Consider the following 15,582-nt stretch of genomic DNA (forward strand, 5'->3'; position numbering starts at 1 on the left):
CCTTCCTTCTTCTTCCCTCCCTCCTCTGTTCTATTTTCTGCTCAATCACTCTCTACTTTTTCTCTAAAAAGATTTAATATCTATGTAGGGTAAGGAAAAAAATGTCAGGCTTCTCTGCCCTCCTGCCATCAGGATAGATGATGGATCCTTGCGGTCCTGAATGCATGCCTGATGGCAGGCACCTGGAGTAGGGTGTGGGCATAGGTAGATCGGGTTCACCTGGGCTAAGTCTGTGCTTTTAAGGGCGGCGTCACGGGGACGCCAGGAGAAGCCAAAAGAGAAGCCGAGAGAGAAGCAAAAGCTGAGAGGCCAGAGAGCCCAGGTAGAGTGAAGACTTGCTGAGTGCTGGGAGGCCTGCCAGCTCCCCAGCCCCCCAGCACCCCTGCCTGCCGTGTACCGGGTAAATCCCAATAAAAAGCCTGCAAAAGCCACTGAGGACTCTGACTCCTCCTTTACCCGGTCTGCTGGATCATAGAAAACCTGCACTGTGTCCATTCCTGACCCTACAATCTATTATTTGGAAACGAGACTCCAAATGTAGAATTTTTTAAAAATCCCATGAGACTCTTATTTTTAAAAGTAGATCCCCTTTATTTGACAATTAACTTTGTCTATGGGCATATGTTACATATATGTATATGCACATATACATGTTCCATGAAACATATTTTCAAGTATTAGACATTTATTCCTCAGATGTCAAATATGGAAATAATAATCACATCATGGATGCAGAATACTTTATAAGATAATCACAAATAAAACCTAGTAAGTATGATGTGGAAATAGAGTTAAAAAATACATATTTTACTCTGTTTCTGGACAGTGATGGAAGAGAAGCAGAAACTTGTTTTCAGAAAAGGGAAAAGATAATTTAGTCCCATTCTAGACCAGTGTGATGAAGTTGGTCCTCAAGATTCAATGACTAGTTTGTATGTCGCCAACAGCACGAGCTGCTGACAAAGTTTGAGGAAGCTGAAAAGACGGAAGTCCTGTGCCTCTCATATAGAGAAGTGATTTAGTCTTTGCTTTGTTTAGCAGGTGTTGACACTAACATTTTATTAGGAATTTGATGAAAACATATTGGATGCCCTTTCATACATGCTGATGTATGGCCTTTTCCCAAACCTTTTTCCTTTATCCCCAAACAGGATTTGAGCAGCTATAAGCTACTGCCCAATTTCAGTTTTCTCTTTTATGGATCTGTCCCTGAGGCGCATGACAGTTTTTCTGAAATTGAGCCAATGCATCTCAGATGATTACACGCAGGGTGGTCTGTGTGCTGCTTTCACTTTCCAAACATCCGTGACTATGTGAAATTGTTTTGTGTAGTGCTAGGAGCACCTTCTGCCCAAATGCCTGTGGCTTCCCTATTTCACCTCATCCTTCACAGCTGTTTGAGATTTTCTCCCACTGTCATTGCCACCTTCACTTATAAGAAAAATCCCCACTATTTGTAGATTATTTCTTCTAATCCTTCTTGCTAAGTGTTTCAGTTGAAGGGCATGGACCTTATATTTTTTTTCCATCTTTGCATTCCCTGCAAGCCATGGAAATGTGATGTTTTATATAAAAGGAGACACATAATAAATGTTGTATCTAAATAAATTATTGATTTTGGTTATAAATGGGGGAAGCAATCACTTTTGTTCTCAACTTATTTTCTAGACCTACAAATTTCCTGGTGAGGTACAAAGATGGCTCAGGATTCTTGGAGACTGAAGACAAATTTCTTTTACATGCACTTCACACTTATCTGGTTAAAATCTCAAGTTGAAAAATTGTAAACATACAGTAGAACATATTAGAAAAAATACGCAATTATTCTTTGAATTATTTGGGAGAAAGAAAATTTGAAAGTAAGAAGACACACACGTTAGACCAGGCCCTACTAATAATAATCTGTAGTGAATTTGTCCTAACATACCCCATAAACTTTACACAGGAATACACAGTGAAATTTCAAAATTTGCCACAAAAACTCCTACTCAGATTTCCTGGACCCACTTTATAGAATAAATCTCCTTGTTCTATTACCTTTTTTTTTTTTTTTTCACAAAGGTCATTTCTAAAACCTCCCTGAAGCCCCATAGAAAACTCCTGCTTCCTAGTTGCAAGTTCCTTACTAGCTACTTTAAGAGGTTTCATTCTATTTATCTTTCAAGTGAAAATCACTGCCCAGTAAACCCTTAAAATTCCCCTGGCTTCTGTAACTTTAGATTAAAACAACAAAAACCTACTCCATAGAAAGTGTCCCTTTTCTATGTTCTTTTCCCAGATCACTCACCTCTCTATTCTAATAAGAATAAAAGAATCTTTTAGTCTGGGAATTGGTGACTCTATGAGTTAAAGAAATTAGTCATGAAAATATTGCCACTTACAGATGACATTTTACCTCTTGATTTTCCAGTGTTCTGAGGAGCAGAGCTCAAACAGACCAGCTTCCTTCCTTACTGCAGTGTACTCTGTTACAGTGGACTGTCAGAGAGTGGGGAGAAAACCTTCACAAAAGAAATTCTTCCAGATCTCAAATTACATATATTTCCCAGTGTTTCCACTTGCCTCTTGATTTCAATTCTGAATCATATGTCTATCTGAGAAGGGTGTTAAGTCAGCTGAGATAGTTTCCAACAAGGAAAGTATTTTTTCAAGATAGATACACTCTAGATTTCAGACTCGTCCACTAACTATGACTCTCAAGGGTCTACTTAACTTCTGTCTACTTGCCCTATAAAATAGCACATGGGATTTATTATAAAATTGAAATAATGTATGGCTATACTTTACAAAATTCCTGGCAGGTCACAAATAAGTCATGTCAGAAACTTCCTGATTATGAGACATTGAGGGATTTTGAAAATCTCTCTGAATCACTATTATTAGACAAATTCCGATTACAATTATACCCATATTATTGAGTGGTAAAAAAGATCCCATGAGAGTACATAAATAAAGTAGGAATATAATGCATAGAAATATCATGCACAAAATGCCATTGACATTTATATCAATATGTATTTAATTAATATAGCCTATTGATGTACTAAATTGTCCAGCATCAGTGGAGGAGAATTTAACTAAAAGACAAAAGTCATGAAGTTACTCTTTGGAGTTTTGAGTCTGATTTGCTTTAATTAATCAAGGGATTTTAAAACAACAATTGTATGTATGAATTTGATACTCAAAAGAGAGGTAGAGGGGAGAGGTATAAACTTGAAGGTATTTTGTAAGTATCTGATCATTAAAAGAAGCTGAATGGATTTCTATGTCCAAGAACATAGTAGGAAAAAAAATAGAAAATTGTGTGTAGGACTTATATTAAAGTCTCTCACATTTAATGTGAGGATAAAGGAGGATTAGTTTGCAAGGAACCTGAGGAAATAGTCTGGAAAGCTAGGTAGAGCCATGGTTACAGACAATAAGGAAGAGTTATGTCTCAAGGAAAAGGAAATGTTCAATAATATTAAATTCTGCACAGAGGAGAAATAGGATGAATTACTTCATAACAGTTCACAGACTTGACCTTTCATTTTTAAGTATGAATATTTGTTTTTTGATTTTTTTTCTATATCCAAGAATTATGCAATTGCATTTTATTTTGTTTTTACAAAGTACTTTTATAATTGTTAGTTTTTTAATTTATCATTTCTTACCAACATCTAATATTTTATATTTAGTCATAAAACTGTGATATTTCTTTTTTAGGATTTTACTTTGGAGTACCATTGTAACCTAATTAACACTTGTTTAATTTTGTCATTCCTGGTAGCTCAATAACTTTACTTATGTTGTTGGTGTAAATCTATTAATTCTATTATTTTTCTGTTATGTATTAATTCTAATGAGTTACAAAATTATTCAAATCTTCAATAATTTTGGTTAACTTTTGTCTACCAAACCCATCATTTTTGAGCAATATATGCTAAAACTATTTTTGATAAATTATATTGCTCCTTTCGATAGAATCATGATCATTGTATTTTATTGAGCAGATCTTTTTGTTAACATTTAAAATACTTTTTTCCTTGATTATTTTTTCTTGATTTCTGTTTTTCTCCACACTAACTTGTTGCCCCAGGTAACATCCTTCAGGGGTAGAAGGGTGGGGCAGAGATAATGCTCAGTTCTCTCAGTTTCACTCTCAGGCTAATATCTGGAAGTGCCTCATATACCTATTTACTCCTACTTAGGGGAATCTGTCTAGCAGAGAGCTCTCTGTACTTCCCAGAAACATTTGCCTTTGTTTGTAACATTCCATGGTGATGGATTTAGGTCACAAGATCAAGGACAGTTTCAGTGATGTCCTTTGTGTAATAGGATCATAGAAAAGTACTATTAGAATCCTCTACTGTATCGGGCCTCTCCGGCGGCGTGGGTTTAGCGCAGCTCTGTGAAGCTATCCACAGCCTCTGCAACGCAGGTTTGATTCCTGGCCCGCCAGAGAGATTGCCACATGGCGCAGCAGACCTTTCCTACTGCGCCCACTGCTCCCCTCAGCAGTGTATGTCAGTTAGTCTTCCTGTTCTGTTCCCTGCTCTGTCTGTGGTGAATCCTCTCACCCTCCTGCACCTCTGTACTCCAGCATTTGTATAAAAATAAATAAATCTTAAAGAAAAAATCCCCTGCTGTGTCAATCCTTCCGAGAGCTGCTAATTCTATTGTTTTGCCTCTCATTGGTGACAGAGGAAAACAAAGGAATCAGTGTAATATAAGGGCCCAAAACCTGCATGACAAAAAGATTCCTCCCTAACACTTAGTTTCAGAATATAAAGCTATTCTCCCTCTACTACTCTGGGCTGCCATGTTCTGCCCTTGTGAGACTTCCATGTCCTTAGCACTTTTTCACAAATTTTATATAAGTATTCTCAACTCTGTCAGTCTTCCTCCTACAGCATCTCTAGGGTTACATTTGATAGAGGGAGTCAGCAGCCCACATTAGTTTGTCATCTTATTAAGAACCAGAAGTCAATTTTGATATACTGTAGAAATCTAATTCTTCAAACTGACAAAATTGATATTTAAATCAGGCTATTGTAATAATCCTCAAGCAGATTGCATTGCAGGTGTCTAAAAATCTTATAAATAACCTTTTCTAACCAGCAGTATGCTGTATATCATCCAAAATGAGAAAGTAAGGGTACGTGCTTTAAAAAGTGCACATTTAAACTTTTACTCAGGTGAACTAAGCACAAATCCCAGACTTAGAGTCAAAGGTTGGCAGAGGGTTGGTACTTGTTAGGACTCAGGTTACCGGGAATTGTACAGTTTAGGATTCATTTAATCTTACTACCTGAACAATCAAGGAAAAAAAAAAAAACCTAAAAAAAAGAAATACCTAAAGAACACAGAGAAACTATGGGTGAAGAACCTAAAGAAATTCATGTAACTGCAAAGATTTTTCTCTGATGAGCTGAGTTTTAAAGAGATGTATATAAACAGAAGTTGTGATATATATAGTCAAGGATACCAGTGTGGAATTTAGGAACAGATTTCAGAAAAGTCTGAACCTAGAAAGACAATAAAGTATAGTAAACGCTAAAATTGCTTTCAAAGCCACTCTTAGAAAACATGTTTATGGAAAAAAGGAAAAAAATGGAAAGTCTAGAATCACTGCTGTGACAAACGATCTTCCTTAAAGATGATATTGAAAGAGTAAAAGCAATCATCTTCAGATATGCTTTTGTGTTTTCTATCTAGGACATTGCTTTCAAATGGGGAGGACTAGGATAAACATTGATGAAGGAACTGCCATCTTCAAGTCTATGAGACGATAGCCACATAAAATGAAGTAACTTCTCAATCTCAGTCTATCCCAATTCAAAATATGAAAAAAAAAATGAAATTCAACTAAACCCATATTCTATGTGATTGAATAACTTACATGGTCCTTATAGACCTTATAGAATAAGAAGAGCTTTCAGAAAAGGGAAGACTGATCAAATGGAGAAACATGATTGCTTGACTTGGGGGGGCCAGGAACACTAGAAATAAGGTGGTAGTGATATGTGTGTACTGGCTTGTTATGAATATATCAGTTTCATTTTTAAGTCAATTTCCAAGTCAGTATATATTTGCTAAATGTTGCTCACAATTTCCTTTTTCTTGTGTTCACGTTTCAAATAAAAGTGTCATTATAAATGAAGTCAGTGACTTTTTCCCCATGTGCCAAATGTAGGGAGAAAACTGTCTCTGTCATCAAATATCTCATGATAGGAAGTCAGAAAAAAAGACAAGTTTTTATTTTTATATTTTTAAACTTAAAAGTTTTTATATTCAATTTTTAGTATAATTTACAATACTGGGGGCTACATAATACATCTTCATAGGATATTTTGAGTTCATGGTTTAAATATTCTGTACATATGGGTAAATATTAAAGTATTTTAAGTAAAGAAGAATTTAGGAAGATATCCAGAGGAAGTTTGAAGGAAGTTTGTAGGAAGTTTGACTAAACATCATCTTTTGCTCACCCTGTAAGGAAAGATTTTTACAAACTAGTTCCCACAGAAGCTATAGGAGCTTAGCAAGTCTATATGTCTGCTGGCCTTTAAAATACATAGTCAAATCTTATTCTTTGATCATTTGATTAGATTTAACATTAAATGTGATTAGGAACAAGGTTCAATCTGTAGAGAAGAACTGGATGCTTTATTCTCATTATGTAGCTTTGCCCCTTGTATGATAATTCCCAAATCCCCACCTCTCAGCCTAGAACTCTCCTACTATCTGGATCTATATAAAAAATTTTGCTGAACATTTCCACTGGAGTGACTCATATGTCCTCCAAATCTAAAATTTTCTAAATTAAAATTTATTTCTCTTTAAAAACCCTTGCCTCCTCTAAGTTTTATTCTTAAAAAAATGGATATTCTTGTTACCAACCATGAACATGAGTTAGAATATTTCTGCTCCCCATCAAGAACATTGATTACTTTGAATTACGTCTCTTTGATTCCCTACAAATGACCAATCATCCACTAGACACAAATGTCTGTCAAATATTTACTACTCTTTTAAGGCACCATATTTTTTAATCCAAATATTTGTAAAAAACATAACTCTTCCTATAATTTTTTGCTCAAGCATATTCTGTAGTTATCTCACCTACTAGGAAGGAAGTAATTTCAGTTTTTTTCATATTAGCAAATATATCATTATAATACATGTGACCTGTACCTAATTAAAATTTGAGAGCATCTGCACTGTTTGTGCACACAACAGGAGGTAAAACTTATATGAAAAAGGAAAAGGAAATACATAGCATGCTGTGTCATGATCCTATTAAAATAATTTTAGTGGTTCTTTGTCTTATTAATTGAAATATTGTAAAGTAAGAATGTGCACTATAATGTTATACTTAAATGATGATTTTTTTAAACATTTTTTTTTATTTATACATACAAGAGCTGGGGTGTAGGCAGTAAGTGTGGGGGGTGAGCGTATTCACCAGAGACAAAGTAGGGAACAAAACAGGAAGACTGACGGAAATACACTGCTGAAGGGAGCTGCGGGAGAGATAGGAGAGGTCTACTGCACTGCGTAGGTTAGCTCACTGGGCGGAGATCAAACTCGGTGCTGCAGTGGCTGCAAATAGCTTCATGGTGCTGAGACTTAATCCCTTGTGCCACCAGGGAGGCCCCTTAAATGATGATTATTATTATCTTTCTATAATAAGAGTTTTCTATAGGTATAATTTGTAAAGAAATATATTTGCTTTAAAATGTAATAAAAATGTCATTCTAGGTTCATAAATAATTTTTAACAAACACATTAAAGTAATTCTGACATTCTAAATTTCCTTGAGGAAATTCAGTCATATGCTACAACATGGATGAAACCTAAGAACGTTAAACTAATTGAAATATATTAGTCACACACATAAAAAAAGACAAATGGTACATGATCCTACTTATATGATGTGTGTAAAATAGTCAACTTCTTAGAAACAGAAAGTACATTGATGGTTGGAGGGAGCCAGGAATAGGGATAAAGAGGAGCAGTTCAATGGATTTAGAGTTTATTTTGCAATATGAAAAGTTCTAGAGATCTGTTATAACACATTACATGTTGTTATACTACTGCACTTAAGTGGTTAAGATGATAAATTTTATATTACATATTTCTAATACAGAAAAGGAGCAATTAGAATTTAAAAAAATGATTTGGAAATTAAATAACTTCTGAAGAAGTATGGATATTCCAAGTATGTTCATATTAGTATTTTTGAAGACAAACATGGTCAGGAAATATGTTTACAGTTTGATTAAATGTACCCTAGGCTTCCACAAAGCCCCAAAACTTCTTTGCCATGGATGTGAAAGATTTTAGAATCTATAAATATACTCACTGAGTCTTACATTTTAAATGAGTAAACTGTTGTTAAAATAATGGGCTATTTTAGTTTGTGGAAAACCACTTAGTTGTTTTGAAATCATATAATAAGATCATATTCAATACCAATATTGACTTGGGAATATTAGCTTGATTTATTGTTTCAGATAGTATTATGTGGGTTTTGGTCCTTGGACTTATGTTACTGATTTCGGAATTTCACAAGAGTCTCAATGGCAGTCACTCCTCAAGTCAAAAAACCCTTTCATAAAAGATTGCCATGTGCATATTATTCAATAAAATATGTATGAGCCCTAAGATAATGTTATTCATAAAGCAATTTTTCCTGAAATTGTGTTTTCAATAATATGTACTAAATTTCTTAATGTCTCTGCATTTTAAACATGATTTTCTATTGATTCAAATCAATCTCAAATGATAGATATGCTGGATCAAAACCAACTTTTGCTCAATCACAACATTCAAGTTCAAAGTTAATTCATCTATAAAGATATCTACCCCTATCAGATGATCAGGTTCAACAATTTCCTTGATGTACTGATTACAAGGAAGAGAAACTATACAAAGGACTATAAAAAAGAAAAAAAAAAAAGGAGCATAAAGGCAGAAGGAAAGTCAGGGAAATGTTTAGTGGTTTACAGTATTATGCATAATTTTTTAAAAAGAACAGTGAGGCTTCTCATTTTGTTAAGAATTACTATTTGAAAATTATATAATGAAGCTGAAGGAACAATTTTATTCTAGGAATACATACATAATGGAAGCTAACTCAGATGAAAGAAGTTAAGAGAGAAGAATTACACTAAAAAATAGAAGGAAAAAATAGACTATTTTTGTAGTTTCAGTGTTCCTGAGTAATCTGTTTGGTTATTGGCATATGACAAACAGAAGTGCATTTTTCTTGGTAATTTTTTAAAATGGTACTGTCATTTTTCATGCATTAAACTTATTCATAAGTAAAATTATAATATGGATTTAAATTCTGTGATTAGTATTATTTTACATACAATTATTCAAAACCATGAAGCAGAAGTATATATATCATGGAGTTGATATATACATTATATTATGGGAATGTAGGAGCTGATCAGAGACATTCTAGAAAATTTAACGTCTAAATGAAGTGACCTCAATCTTATTTTAAAATTTTTATATAATTAATTACTTTTATATATATATATATATATATATATATATATCTTACATCATTGTTCATTTTTGTACAATGTTTGCTTTCTTCTCTCAGGTATAGTCCTAATAGAATTCCCACCACCAATTCACCTCAATCTTTTGTCTCATGTCTTTCCTAACAGCTCTGTGGAAATTTACCCACTCTTTTCCTACTAATGCCCATCTCATTATAATAGTAATTATGTAGAGAAAATAAATAAGTAAATCGACAATAAAATAAACATCTATTGCTGACAGAGTCCCATATCTCATCAAATCAGTACAGAAAAATGAGAATCATTCAATGCCATCTCTCAATACCACAGGTCTTTATTTACCTTTCATCTATGTAATCAAGAGACCACTCCATTGAATTTTCCCTAAACAAAGATGGCCTGTACACCCCCACAGGATTGATACACACAGATTGATACACACAGTGTGACACACACACACATTTGGCTACTAATTTTCACATGACTATGTTATTCTTTAAAAAATAAAAAGGGGCCTCCCCGGTGGCGCAGCGGTTGAGCGCTGGGTTGCGAAGCTGCCCTCGGCCTCTGCTGCGCCAGTTCGATCCCTGGCTGCTCCCCGGCCACCAGAGGAGGGTCCCACATGGCGCGCAGACCTCTCCTGCCGCCCGCTGCTCCCCTCAGCAGTGTACTTTGGTCCTTCTGCCTGCTCTGCTCCCAGCTCTGGCTCTGGTGAATTCACTCACACCCCCTCCCCCGCACTTCTAACTGTACCCAGTGCTTGTATAAACAAAACAAACAAACAAATAAATAATTAAATAAAACATGCCTCTATTAAAAAAAAAAATTAAAAAATTAAAATAAAAAATAAAAAGAATGAAAAGTTGAAACTGATAAAAGAAAATAACAAAAACCCAAAACTCATAACTTTAAAAGTTTACAACACACTAGTGTGTCACTTATGCACAAACTGGAATAATGAGGTGGCAATGCATTGCACACTCAGAGTAACATAGAAACCTACCCACTGTCAACTAACTACATTGTATACTTGATATTCCACAAGAAATTATACAGATAAGAAGGATAATATAAAAAATGTCTAATTAATTTTGAGCAAACCTTGGATATCAGGCATTCTGCAATCTAGGAATAGAAGTTACTAAAATAGCAGTCCCACTTCTCTTAAAGACTCCCACCAAAGAATTTAAATATTAAATTGCCTTTGGGATAAGTGCCTGGTAGTAATAAACAATTCAATATGATCCTATAATAGAAGGTCAATAATGATGTGTACTCAGAGAATATACAAAGTTTTCCTTTGTAGGCCTCCCTAGTGACACAAGGGGTTAAGCTATGAAGCAATCCACAGCCTCTGCAGCACAAGTTTGATCCCCAGCTGGCCAGGGAGAAACCCACATAACGAGGCAGACCTCTCCTGTGTTGCCCGCTACTCCCCTCAGCAGTGTATTTCAGTCAGTCTGCTTGTTCTGTTCCCCACTCTGTCTTTGGTGGATCCTCTCATCCCCCACAACTCTGGCCTGTACCCCAGCTCTTATATGTATAAATAAATAAATCTTAAAAAAAAGAGTTTTCCTTTGTATTTTTGAGAAAGTTTTTTTGCATCCAAAATGTGAAGGATGAAGATAAATATTTAGTAAATTAACATATGAATGGAATTCATTCAAGTAAGATGGGTGAATCTATTCCTGGTTCTATTGACCCTCTTGGTTAACAATATTACATCATGTTTCTGTACTAATTTCTTGATTCTCTATTCACTATATATAAAAATATTAATAGTAACACTTTTTAGTGCCTAGCAATAAGCAATACTATAAACATTTCTCAGAAAAGGTATGGCAAAGTAATTTGGAAATTTTTAAATTATACACACTTAATTTATGATATTTAATGTGTGACTAATTTACAAATAATTATACACATCTATGACCTCTACACATAATTATGATATATGACATAGAGAAGAATTTGACAGGAAAGATGACCTTACAATAGCTCTCCCACATTGTGAGTTTATAAATCTATTATCTTATCTGACCATCTTCGAACCAGACTGCAGTGGTCTCAGATTAATTCCACCTTCTGACAGTCAATAACAATTTTGAAGCCTAGGACTTAGCTTACTCATTATCAACTGAAGCCAGACAGTCCCTTAAAATTAAATTCAATGGGATTTGATCAGATTTATGAAAAGTAAAGGTTATGATTGCTCTCTTTTTCCTTATTCTATTACTGTATTGGATGATTTACAAAATGCTTAAATCTCTGCTTTGATAATTATTTTTTGTTTTGTGTAAAATTTGAAGCAAATGTGGAGTTAAAAATTTGTACAAATTTAATGCTCTAAATGACACCTGAGGGGGGCCAGGGGAAGCAAATATTGCTTAAAAATGAACAATGATGTAAAACATTAAAAAATACATTAAAATAAAAAAAAATGACTCTTGCCATTCCTCCATTACAAACTTGAAGAAAACTAGCATCCTTGACTGTATCAAAATAATAGCTGGTATTTCTTTTCTATTGCAATTGACATGTAGAATGTAAATTCTAAATTCTTTTGAAGATATTTTTTTTTTTAACCAATTTTGATATGGAGTCTATTTCTACTTGAAGAAAATAAATGTGTTCAGCTTTACTGAAGTACAGCAACATACCTAAGTCCTGTCTGACCATTAAACCAGGAATATAAATGTTTTATCCCATTCTTTGGTCCAACTGTAACAGTGTAATAATCCCCATCCAAAGAGGAAGTTCCAGGACCCCTGCCCCACCCAAAGAAAGGTGGAGCTGAGTAGCAAGGAGAATCTAGAAAAGGGTGGGAAAGGACTTGGAAAGGAAGGTGGGAAAAAGAAGGAAAAAGCACTCTCTTGGGGCAGAGAGATATGTAGAGAGAATGCTGCATTTGCTTCTTGGCCTTGAAGTTGGACCAGGGACTTGGGAGTCTTAGGAGGAAAACTTGAAAGGGACAGAGATGTGGATGAGAGACCTGTGGAGAGGCTGACAATGGCAGCCTTTATCTTAACTTGGGTTTTGATTTTGCCTTTGAAAAAAAAAGGATTTATTTATTTATGCATACAAGAACTGGGATACTGGGATACAGGCCAGAGGTGCAGGGGTGAGAGGATTCACCAGAGACAGAGTGGGGAGCAGAACAGGCAGACTGACTGAAATACACTGCTGAGGGGAGCAGCAGCTGTGTCAGTAGAATCTGCTGTGCCCTATGTGTCCCTCTCTGGCCTGCCGGGGATCGAACTACTGCTACAGAGGCTGCAGATAGCTTCACAGTGCTGTGCTTAATCCCTTGTGCCACCAGGGAGGCCCTTAATTTTGCTCTTTTCCTTACTTGTCTGGCCTTTTCTGACCCTTTGCTATGGCCCTTACCAAAAAGTGCCTTAGACTAGTGGCAAGTTTTTGGGCCTCAGTAACTCTGCTTTAGACCATCCCTGTTTGACTGGGCATTTACCCACAAGCAAATGTGTAACTTTGGGTTTTAATTGGAAACCATTTTAACTATCTTCTTTCTCTTTTCTCTATTGCACACTAATTCTATTAAGGTTCTTTTTTATTGAAGGTCTTATGCATTGAGAATACATTTGTCTTTATGTGATAGATGGCAGAACACATTTAGAGTGTGCAGGTTTGGAGGACCCGGGGTGCTTACCTGTCAGTCTGCCCACTAACCCAACTAGTATGAAAGTATACATTGGTTTTAGTACATTTTTTTCCCACTGAAAATGATAAGTATTGTATTATGGTATAATGTGAATAATTCAGAATGCTTAATGATTTAAGGAGATAAAGATTTAGTAATAAAACACAAATAGTTAAAGAAATAATATGAGATATTTGAATAAAATGTACAGTCAAATCGCAGGGTAGGTAGGGAAATTTCTAACAGAAGTTGGAAAGGAAAATATTCGAATAAACAAAATCAATCAAGAGTAATTGCCTAATAACCAAATGTGTGAGCAGCAGGACTCAGGCAGGGAGTCTAGAAAAGAAGTAAATTTAAAACTTCCCAGACATAGACCAAAGAGCAGCCAGCTCAAAATTGTCAGATGTCTATGGGGGGAATAGTTGGGACTAAAATTGGAGCTGACTACGTGGAAGTCTTCCAGAAAGAAAACTGTTGAATGGGCGGTTTATCTGACTTTGCTGTATAGACAGGCAGCTGGAAAACAAATACAATATTTAAACTCTTCTGTGTATCAGTCATTTTGTTGCTAGTTTCCTGACATCTCTTCCATGACTTCAAAATAGCTCTTATAAAATATATGAAATGTCTTACTTTATGTATCTTGAGTGTGTGATATTTTAAATGAGTCACTGTAGGGAGCAATCAATAAACAGAGGTGAGTATCAAACGTCCCAATCTAGGTAAAGAATCCTCTTTAATCTTTGCAGTGATAGCGTTGAGGTGCCAGAGAAAAATATCTAAGAGATTTTAGTTAAGTAGTGTTTGTGGCATTTTAACAAGAAAATTTAGAAAAGCTTAAGAGGGTGGCAAAACTAAAGAGAAACAATTGACATGTATGTTATTTAATGCTATTCTGCTGTTTGTTATTCCAGTATTTGGTCTGCTTTTTTATGGTATGTAGTGTGTGCATGCAGGCGTGTGTTCATGCATGCAGCGTGCATGTGTGTGTGTGTGTGTGTGTGTGTGAAAGAGAGAGAGAGAGAGAGAGAGAGACTGTGTGCATTTGTGGGCATGACCCCACAAGTGTTTAAGAACAAATACATATTAAAATAAGAGGCTTAATTCTCCCCATTCTCCCTATTGAAAATAAAGGAAGAGACTCTTCTCTTTTCTTAGAAAACTTACATTAGAAATAATGTAATTATAAGTTCTTTCTCTCATTGAAATGCATATGAATCTCTTTAAAGAGTTAAATCAGTCTCATGTTACATTGCAACCCAAGGATATTTTCTCTGAGGCCTTAAAAGACATCACTCCAAACTCCCAGTTTCTGTGGCTGTGTAAGAAACTAATTTTGGTGGGGTCCTAGGTCTAAGTTGCCAGAACAACCAATTCTTCTGAAAATATGGGGAACTCATTTTTTCTTTGGATTAGCTAACACAAATGGTCACCCCATTTGAATGAGAAACTAAGATGAACTATGCACAGCAAATGGTACTGTGAAGGCCTCTTATTTGCAGTGAGTCATTATTTCTCTTGAGAATATCACTCGCATGGGTGGTAATTGCTTGATTGACGTTCCTTTCAGTCTGAAATCTTTTAGAAGATTGTCTGAAATGCACATCACTTTCTGCTTCCATGCTTATTTCCTAATCTGTTTTCTTTCTCTTCTGCAGAGATTTTGTGGCTTAACAGGGTGTTATGCTTAATTATATATCCCCAATGGTATGTGTATGAAATTGTGATTGTGTGTACTATATGTGCTTAATATTTTTTGGTGTCCTCAAGCACTCTTTGCTTCCTCCAGTTATTCCAATGAGTCACTTTACTTATGGTTTCAGTGAAATCATAAAAGGGACTGCTGAACTTTAGGCAGTTTGTTTAACTGCAAACAAACTGGAAGACTCCCTCTAACAAAGAACACAAGAGATAGGAAAATAAATCTTTTCTTCTCTATTTTTTTAATAAATCAATTCTTACCCTGATCTTTTTATTTCCCCTCAAAAAATAATAAAAAGACTAGAGTTTGACTCAAATAGATAATGGAGACACTAAAACTATAAAAGTGTGGAGAAGCAGGAACTAAATCTTGATGAAAAAGTGCATTTAGACATTTAAGCTACTTTGGGGTATAAGAAAGTAATATTTTCTTAAATGTGGCAATTCCAGAAAATCTACAAAGAAACAACTTAAATTGTCAATCTAGTTGAAAATATAGAATTGGTGTATTCTGGGATGCACTTGTAGATTAGGAACTATAAATTCTATGTCTCTCTCTCTCTCTCTCTCTCTCTATATATATATATATATATATGGATAATTAGGGGGAAATTCACAAAGAGGTGAACTCAAAGGAGCTAAAAAATTTATACCCAAGTCCCCTATAACTGACTTTATGTACAATATAAGAATAATCTAGGG

The sequence above is a fragment of the Talpa occidentalis genome, unplaced genomic scaffold (genome assembly GCF_014898055.3).
Source record: "Talpa occidentalis isolate TD23 unplaced genomic scaffold, MPIMG_talOcc4v2.1 talOcc4.5, whole genome shotgun sequence".
Taxonomy (NCBI): Eukaryota; Metazoa; Chordata; class Mammalia; order Eulipotyphla; family Talpidae; genus Talpa; species Talpa occidentalis.